The sequence below is a fragment of the Magnolia sinica genome, chromosome 17 (assembly GCF_029962835.1).
Source record: "Magnolia sinica isolate HGM2019 chromosome 17, MsV1, whole genome shotgun sequence".
Taxonomy (NCBI): Eukaryota; Viridiplantae; Streptophyta; class Magnoliopsida; order Magnoliales; family Magnoliaceae; genus Magnolia; species Magnolia sinica.
Genome location: NC_080589.1, coordinates 69,797,075 through 69,806,023, shown reverse-complemented (window position 1 = coordinate 69,806,023; position 8,949 = coordinate 69,797,075).

Sequence of the window (8,949 nt, the reverse complement as noted above, 5' to 3'; positions counted from 1 at the left end):
ATTAATTTCAATCTTTTTATTCTTCTTCAGAGAATTTCTCAATTGAACACATGGCCTTTTTGTCAATCTTACCATTTTTTTTATATATATATACTGGTTTTTCTCTCCTTTTAGCGGATGAAGATATCTAGACTTGGTTCTCAATGCTTATCAGTGATATACATACTAACAATCAGAAATTCTAGTGTTCTCCAAAGAAAATAAATCAAGTGTGAATGTGTGAATTAGATCAAATTAATATAGGTCTTATCAATGGTCTACTCACTTGATTGAACTCCAACAATTCAATGTTCAATTCTATATCATATCATCATACTCAAAACATTCTTAATTACACAAACTATCACTTTCCAAACAAGTTTTTAACTTTGAAAAATTGAAAATTTTTAAATTTTTTGCTCGAAAAATAAGAAAATACTGATTAGTTTACCTAATCCACACCCACCAACCTAAAATCTACATTGTCCTCAATGTAATAGATATGAACATGTAATGCATATGAGACAACAAAAGTAAAGGGAAGTGATGGAAATATAGCACCTGAAGAAGAAGAAGTTGAAGTTTTTCTAAAGTTCAGCATGCAATGGGTAAGCACGAAGACTAAACAAAAATTAAAACAACTATCATAATCCTAGGAAAGCAATAAATATAATCATAATATAAGAATTATCCAAATGCGATGATTCTTCCTTTAGAAAATATCTTAACAAATTTCTCAACAAAGTTTTCAACAAGATCATCCAATAACATGCTTTAGAGCAAGTTTGGATGTCCTAGACCATTATCGTCCAGAGAAACTTGATCGCCTCATTAACGAATTTCTTCTTTATGTCGTGAGGTGTCCAACGAATGTATAATTCACCTACAGTAGACAATTTCTCAATATTAGTAGGCTGAGGTGAATGAGAGACTAGAAACAATTGAATAATAGAAATTTTGTTCGTCGTGGTCTTTTTAAAATCTGAAGTCGTAGGCTCCAGTTCAGAATGCATCTCCTCCACCTATAATGGTGAAAATTCAATGTTAGTGGAGGGAATGTTATCAACTTCCCGAGCAATATCAGGTACCGGAACACAATCTTGTAAGGCATGCACTATGTCTTGTATTATGGGATCATTTAAATCCGCAAAGTGAGCCAAGTAGCCTTCTAGTGATTTATGATTTCCAGTTGAAAGAGGCTCTTCTTCTTTAAATGTTTTAATCAAGTTCACCTCATGAATCATGTCCTCATCTTCTTATAGCTTGTGCAAGTTAAACACATTCAAATCTACAATCATATTCCCAAAAGATATTTTCATAATTCTATTCCGGCAATTAATTATGGAATTAACAGTGGCTAGGAATGGTCGACCTAATATGATAAGAATTTGAGTGCCCACATTTGTAACCAGGTATGTGTCCATGACGATGAAATCTATCGGGTAGTAGAATCTATTAACTTGGATCAACACATCTTCTACCATTCCTCTTGGTATTCTAATCGAGCGGTCGGCCAACTATAACATTGTTTTGGTGGGTTTCAAATCACTAAGGACCAATTACTCATATACCAAGTATGGTATCAGATTAACACTAGCCCCAAGGTCTAAAAGTGATTTATCAACCCAGAAGTTTCCTATCACACAAGAGATTTTGGGACTTACAGGATCCTTACATTTTGGGGGAGTGTTTTGATTCATGATGACACTCACTTATTCAGTCAATAATGCTTTCTTATGTATGTTCAGCTTCCGCTTCACTGAATATAAATCTTCTAGGAATTTTTCATAGGATGTGACTTGTTTAATTGCATCCAACAAGGGGATGTTGATCTTGACTTGTTGGAAAACTTGTAAAATATCTTGATTCTCACTTGGCCTTTTTGATGTGATGAGACGTTGGGGAAATAGGGCCACATGTTTGTGTTCCTGCGATGGCTCTTTATCATATGGAGCATTGTTAGATTCATCCATCCCTTCCTCGAAATTTCTTTGTCAATTCATTTTCACTTCTTAAGGTGGTGATGGCTTGAACATGTTTCATATGTTGAGTTGAAGAGTTAAGACCACTTGTTTAAACTTGACCTTTTGGGTTAGGTTGAGGCTTGGCTGAAAAGGTCCCAGTCTCCTTAACATTTAATCGTGTCTCAAGTCTTGCAACCGATGTTCTAAGTTCATTCATAGCCTGCAGTTGCCCCTGCATGAAAGTGTCCAAAGTATCCTTGAGGATTCTCTTGGGTGGGGGTCCACTAGGTGGCCGTTGGGGATAAATGTTTACATTTGCAGTTGGTCCATTTCTTCAATTAAATTTCTGCCAATCAAGAGTGTGCGTGTTGGAATTTGGTGCACTGAAGGGTCGTTGGTATGCATTTGCAGCATTTGCTTGAACATGCAATACCTCTTGAAAACTTGGGATTGTAGGACAATCTTTGGTTATGTGTACATTAATCTCACAAATTCCACATATAGTTTCAATGATTGTTTTGGGTCGAGTTGATTCATTTCTATATTCCAAGACCTCAATTTTCCGTGTGAGGTTATCTAACTGTGCACTAATGTCATCCTCCTCCTTGAGTAAATGTACTCCTCTCTCTCTCTCTCTCTCTCTCTCTCTCTCTCTCTCTCTCTCTCTCTCTCTCTCTCGGCACTTCCTTGGGATTACTAGCTCAATTTGATGTGTCCCATGATAGGAGTTGCTATGTTAATTGCTACAAAATCGAAACCAAGGTTAGTTTCTAAAAATAAATTAAGAAAAACCTAACCTAAAAACACAGAAAAAAGTTAGCCCTAATCCTAAACTAATTACAATACTAATCAATCTCGGAAAAACATAGCCAAAGTCCTTGGCAACAGCGTCAAAAACTTGTTAACAACCCCAAGTGCAGGGTTATATTATAGTAATAACTTAGTGACACCAAGGTCGAATCCATAGGAACTTATTACCTTGTACGTATTCTGAAAATAATTAGAACTCGAACTAGAATAAGATCTAAACTAGAATCTAAATCAATTGTGAATAAATTATCAATAATAAAAGAAAAACTAGAGTGTCAAGGATCCACTTGTAGCTATTAAGATGCTAGCTTACTTGATTCAACAAACACAACTAGAATTAAAGTCTTATCCTATCCATTTGGATGATAGAGTAGTTAAACAATAATCTGAACTTTTCATTGAATTAGTTCTCACATGAAGCACCATTGTAATGATCGTAGGGAATTCAATCATTGACCATACCCAGGAGATAATCATGGATCACAAATTTTACAGATCCGACAATTACAAAACAAGATAAGAAGATATCAAAAGCTTTCTAAGCATCTACCGTAATTGAAGTTATAATAAACCACCAAAAAGCTAAAAATATTCCTTCATTAAAACTATAAATCAATAGAAGTTTAATATAAACATAACTCAAAGTATAATAATCATCTAAAAAAATTACAAACTTCACCTCCTAGCTTTAGCTAAGATGTTTAGCCAACCAAAGACATGATTGAAACTAAAACTCCTAAAGAAAATATAAAAATTAACTAGAATAAGAAGATTGGGGAAGAAGGAAGGACTCCTTGAAGTTCACTAACAACTTGTTCCACTCTTCCAACCCCACTTAGTGCTTACAAACTCCTAAAAGACCCATATTTATAAGCTTTGTGTTGAGGGCCAAATATTGCATATTAGACCCTAATTATTACCAAATTTTACATACATGATAATGTTTAACGCCCTGCTTTAATCTTGTTTTTGGTGCAAGGTGTATTTACGAGCTTGGACCGAAAATGATGTTAAAAGCATGGATTTAACGCTAAAAAATTACCAAGGCAATGGACGGGACTACAGGGGACTGAGATCGATAGATTTACACGCCAGAGATCCGAGAAAATCAGGAAACTGAAGCTCAAGTAGCCCAAAATTGGTCCAAAATGCAAGATCATGGGGTTTCCACCATCCGTTCAGCTCGAAACTTCATACATGGCCAAGGGACCACAAATTAACCATACACGTCAAAATTCAGTCCTTGGATCAGTGTGTAAGTGACCCGATGGATAAGATCAGACAATAACCATTAAGAAAGCATCTTGGACATCCTTGGGAGATCAGGACCCAAACTGAACCGATGGAAAGAGCATGAAAAACGGTGGATACTCGTCAAATTTCACTTCTTTTGGATGGTACAGTAGGGAGAAACGAACGATAGACGTTTCTAAAAGGGAGAGTGGCAAATTTGTAAATAACCAAAACTCTATATGCATGCACGTAAGCTAGAAGAGGTTTGCTTCAACGTTCCGTATTGACTCATCACAAGTAGATGGTGTGGCCCACCTAGAGTTTGTATCTACTTCATACTTTGACCCATAGGCTTATACTTTATTAAGAAAATGATGAGCAGAGTAGATCTTCGAAAATGCCATCAGAAGTGGGCTCCACTTATTTTTTGCAAACCATCCAAATAGAGCCATGCGAAACGTCCAGTGACGGACGTGCCATCCACTGAGTTTTTACAGTGGGCCTCACCCATCAGTCTGATCACCAATCCAGACCGTCCATGTGACTCACGTGGTTCATCTTTCCCAAGCCTAGGTGACAAAATAAGATGCGACAGCGAGGATGAGTTCCTATCTGTCCAAACATAGGACGGACAGCAGAGCAGAAAATGATGTGGGCCACATCGAATCTAATAAAAAACCTAGCCATTTCCAATTGGTTTTTCGAGTATAATCCAGTGAACGGAGTGGATTTTATTCCAGAGCATTAATTATGGGCTTGCCAATCATCACACAAGAAGGGAGTGCGTAAGAAAATTCCTACGTAAAGAGAGTTGCTTGTTACGCACTCCACCGACCCAGCCACCATTCGTGCTGCTATAAAGAGGGAGAGAGAGAGGCACAGAGGAAACTGGGCTTGGCTGGACGTGAAGCAAAAGAGCAGAGAGAGAGTTGTTTAATTCTTTTTTTTCCATGATTATTTTTGAGAGATTTAACCCCATCATGTTGGGCTAAACCTCTTAGCTAAGGCTAAGAGGTGAAGCTTGTAGCGTGATGGGGAGACTTGTTATTTATGCTTTTTTATTTAAATTGAATTGAACTTGATACTAGTTTAATTAAGAAAATGTTTTCAGTTTTTAATGGTCTGTTGTGACTAAAATTACAATGGGTCTGCGATGCTTTGAGCATATTCCCTTCCTTCTTTTGGGTATGATGTCAGGAAGCCCTGTTGTTCACCATCGTCTCCTGGGCATGGTTGGATGACAAAACCTTTCCTAACCCTCATATCATGTTGATTGGTTTTAATTAGTTTAATTCTGTTGTTTACTTTGTCTCCTGGGCATGGTTTGGTGATGGAATCCATTCTAATTTATATACCTTTCATCTCTTGAAAACTATATCAACGGAGGTTCAGTTAATTTTCATGGTTACACCCTTCAACTAGATGAAGATGGACTCTAAGTTCAGTTGAGTTCTTGAAGCAAGCATAAGATCTCCTTAATCTCTATAAGTGGATCCTCTGAATTCCTAGTTTCCTTTTCCTAAATTTCTCAAGGTTTAAATTAATATTTCACCATTATTCCTTAAATTCTACTTAATTTAGATTATATCTTAGTTTAGTTTTAGTTCTACTTAATTTCAGATTATGTATAGGTTTCAGTCCCTTGGGATTCGACCTCGGTCTCACCGAGTTTATTACTACATCACAACCCTATACTTGGGGAGTGAACACTTTGCTTGGACCGACTTTGAAACTGCCTCAATCTTACACAAAAAGTTACGCTTCGGTTGGACTGAAGTTGAACTTCGGTGGAACCGAAGTTTGTTTTTGGAATTATTTTAGGACTTTCTGTTTTAGACTTGGAATTCATAATATGATTTTTCTGGCCAATTTTCAGGATTCATTCTCTTCACTTCAAATCTTTGATTCTCTTCATTACTTAGTTTTCTTAGATCTTTGGCATGTGAATTCTTTATTAATAACTTCCAAATATCCAAATCTTCATTTAGTAATCTTTTGAGCATAAATCTTCTCTTTAAGCGTTCTTTTCTCCATGGCTTTCAAAATCACCTCGCAAGAGAAAACATGTGAAAATATATTAATTAAGCGTATTTATGTTCCCAAAACCAATGAATAACAAGGGAAAAATATGAAATATTTGACACTCAACACCGCCCTTAATCGCTTCGTCTCCCAGGCCACTGACAAGCGTCTTCCTTTCTTCCAGCAGTTGCAAGGCAGAAAGAAGGTGGAATGGATCATAGACTGGGAGCAAGCATTTCAACAACTCAAGCAGTACTTAGGTTCACCCCCGCTACTTTGCAAACCCGAGCAAAGAAAACCATTACTGCTCTACCTAGCAGTTTCTACCATAGTGGTCAGCTTGGCCTTTATTTGGGAGTAAGGGAAAAAGTAGCTCCCAGTGTACTATGTCAGCAAGGCCTTGGTCCTATCTGAGACTAGGTACTGTTGAGGGTCAAATATTGCATATTAGACCCCATTTATTACTTGGTTTTAAGAACATGATAATGCTTAATGTTCTATTTTAATCATGTTTGTGTTGCAAGGTGAATTTAAGAGCTTGGATTAAAAAGGATGCTAAAATCATAGATTTAACGCTCAAGAATCACCAAAGCCAAGGATGGATCTTATGAGATCAAAAATGAAGAATTCACATGCCAAAGATCTAAGAAAACCAAATGAGGAATGAAAAGAATTGAAGACTTGAAGTGAAGAAAAGGGACCCTAAAAATCTGCCTACTTCGACTAGTTTAAGCCCTTCTTCGACCAGTCGAGGATCCTGCTCGACTAGTCGAAGCTTCCTCGACTCGAACTCCAGCAACAAGATCTTTTAATTTCTCATCATCCTCGACCAGTCAAAGGAAACCCTCGACCAGTCTAAGGTTACGCAGACAGCACCATGGACTGCATAAATTTGAGGTAGTTTCTGGTATTTTCCAACTCAGTACGAAAGTTTGAGTTACAAAACTATAAATAAGGGTTCCTAAGATGTTCCTAGGCATCTTTTAGCGTCTGAGGAGTGGAGCAAAAGTATGGAGAAGCCATCGCCAAGAGTTTTTCTTCCTTTTCCTTAGTTGTTTTTATGCTTTTCTTAAGAGATTATAGTTCAATCATGTCTATGGTTGGCTAAACCTCTTAGCTAGGGCTAAGAGGTGAAGCTTGTAGCGCAATGAGATGTTTCTTTTACTTTGATTCATGTTTATGTTGAACCTTCTTTAATTCTATTTTGATTTTAAAGGAATATTTTCAGTTCTTAATAGTTTATTGTGACTCAAATTACAGTAGATCTGCGATAGCTTTGAGTATCTTCTTTTCCTGATTTTGAGATTATGGGATTGGTAAATCCTGTTGTTAGCCATCGTCTCATAGGCATGGTTTGGTGATGGAATCTCTTCCAATTGTCACAATTCTCTTCCATTGAGAATTAGGTCAAGGAAAGTTCAGATTGATCTTAATTGTATATCTTCCAATTGGATAGGATAGGACTCCAATTCCAATCGTGTGACTTGAATCAAGTAAGAGGGCTCCCTAATCTCTACAAGTGGATCCTTAGAAACCCTAGTTACCACATTTGAATTTGTTAGTTTTAATCACTTTAATCAGAATTACTCTCTTAATTAATTCAGATTTAGATTCACATCTTCTTCTAGTTCTAGTTCTAGTTACTTTCAGAATACACTCGAGATTAGTCCCTGTGGATTTGACCTCGGTCTCACCGAGATTATTACTACATCGCGACCCTACACTTGGGGTTGTGAACAGGTACCTAGACATTGAGAAGCTCTTCCTAGATTTGGTCGTATCGTCTCATCGCCTCTGTCCTTACTTCCAGGCCAACACAATCATAGTACTGACCAATCAACCTCTCTGTCAGGTACTCCAAAAGGCCAAGGTGTTAGGGAGATTCATGAAATGGGCAATCGAGTTAAGCAAATTCGACATCAAATATCAGGCTTGGACTGCCATCAAAGGTCAAGCGGTGGCTGATTTCATAGTCGAGTTCGCCTACGGCCAATACCTAGAAACTTATCCAAGGAGAATTCACCCTAATTAACTGGTCGAGGCTAACCCACTGACCTAGACATTGTATGTACATGTTGACGACTGATCCAATTCTAAAGACAGTGGGGCCGGGATATTCCTCGAGGCACCCGACTAGACCTACATATAATATGCCTTAATATTTGGATTTTAGTCATCGCATAATGTGGCAGAGTATAAAGCACTACTCACCGGGCTCAGGCTGGCTACAGCAATGGAGGCCCAGATTCTAAAAGTCTACAGTAATTTATAGCTCATTGTCAACTAGGTCGCCAACGAGTACCAGGCAAAAGAAGAAAAAATGATCGCTTATCTTCAAAAGACCCATGAACTCATCAGAAAACTTCAAAAATGTGAACTCTCCCTAGTCCCCAGAGCAGAGAATTCCAAAGTTGATGCATTAGCGAAGTTGGCCATGAAGAGCGAGGACGACATTCTGAACTCAATCCCCATATAGTTCTTGTCCGACGGGCCCAACCCGGAAGTCGCTTGCCCTGTCAGCTCGGCGTCGAGCTGGATGGACCTGATCATTGAGTACCTCCGGGAAGGAACGCGGCTTAAAGAGAAGCTTGAAGCACGCAGGATTCAGGTCAGGTCAAGTCAGCTCGGTATGCCATGGTAAGAGACATCCTCTACAAAAAAGGATTTTCCTTTCCCTATCTGTGATGCCTCCAACTTAAAATAGTCGATTACGTTCTGAAGGAGATACACAAGAGAATCAATGGCAACCACTCCGACAGTCATCCTCTTTCCCATAAGGTCATCCAACAAGGATACTTTTGGCCAACCATTCAGAAAGACGCCTAATAGTATATCCGAAAATGTGATAAGTGTCAAAGATTCGCAACGATACCTCATCAACCTCTCGAGCAATTGACCTCATGTCCAGACCATGACTGTTCGCCTAATGGGAGATATACAT